Raw genomic sequence first — 1,325 nt, 5'->3', positions numbered from 1 at the left:
TGTCCCCGCAGATGCTGGCCACGCTGCTGCTGACGCGGCAGTTCCTGCAGAACGTTCGCGAAGTGTCGCAGCCTCACCTGTACCGCCGCCTCCGCCGCGGGGACCTGACCCTGCGCGGCCTCCGGCAGCTCGCCCAGGGGCTGCTCTGCCTGCTCGCCCCGCGGCGACCCCCGCAGCCCCCCCCGGAGGGGCCCCGCGGCGAGAAGAAGTGTCTGAACGGCGGCTGCGGAGTGCCCGAGGAGGAGGAGGAGGAGGAGGAGGAGGCGGGCGAGGAAGAGCGGCGCGGCTCGGACTCGGAGGAGGAGGGCGCGCTGGACTGCGGGCTGAAGCTGAAGAAGGTGAGCTTCATCGAGCGCGGCGAGCGGCGAGCGGAGCCCGCTGGCCCCGAGGACGAGCCCTTCCTGGAGGAGGGCAGCCCCACCATGGTGGAGAAGGGCATGGACCCCGCCGCCGTCTTCGAGCTCTGCGAGGAGGAGGAGGAGGAGGCCGAAGCGCGGCCCGGCAGCCCCGGAGGGGCGGCGGAACCGGCGGGGCTGGCGAGGAGGAGGAGGAGGGAGGAGGAGGAGGGAGAGGAGGAAGGGAGGAAGCGCAACCGAGCCTCGTGGATTGACCCGCCCGAGGAGGATTACTCCACGCAGCTGACCCAGGCCGAGGTGGAGAGCTGCATGAAGAAGTATGAGGTGGGTGGTGTCTGTCCCCTCTGTCCCCTCTGTCCCCTCTGTCCCCTCTGTCCCCCCTTCCTGGACCTCCTGGGCTCCCCGAGGTGTTCCTGGGGCTCCCTGAGGTGTCCCTGTGGCCATCAGGATCCTCCAGGTGTCCCATGGGCTCCTCCAGGTGTCCCCATGGGTTCTTCAAGGTGTCCCATGGGTTCCTCAAGGTGTCCCATGGGCTCCTCCAGGTGTCCCCATGGGTTCTTCAAGGTGTCCCATGGGTTCCTCAAGGTGTCCCCATGGCTGGTGGCCTCCCCAAAGTGTCCCTGGTGGCCTCACCGAGGTGTCCCCATGACTTGTGGCCTCCCCAGAGTGTCCCTGGTGGCCTCATCGAGGTGTCTCCGTGGCCATCAGGATCCCCAAGGTGTCCCCATGGTTGGTGGCCTCCTCAAAGTGTCCCTGGACCTGGTGGCCTGCCCAAGGTGTCCCTGGTGGCCTTTCCAAGGTGTTCCTGGGGCTCCCAGGATCCCCAAGGGTTCTCTGAGATGTCCCCATGGCCGGTGACCTCCCCAAAGTGTCCCATGGGCTCCCCAAGGTGTCCCCGTGGCCACCAGGCTCCCCAAGGTGTCCCTGGACCCGATGACCACCCCAAAGTGTCCTGTTGGCTCCCCAAGG

Source organism: Parus major, unplaced genomic scaffold (assembly GCF_001522545.3).
Source record: "Parus major isolate Abel unplaced genomic scaffold, Parus_major1.1 Scaffold1111, whole genome shotgun sequence".
NCBI lineage: Eukaryota > Metazoa > Chordata > Aves > Passeriformes > Paridae > Parus > Parus major.
This window is presented reverse-complemented; position numbering follows the sequence as displayed.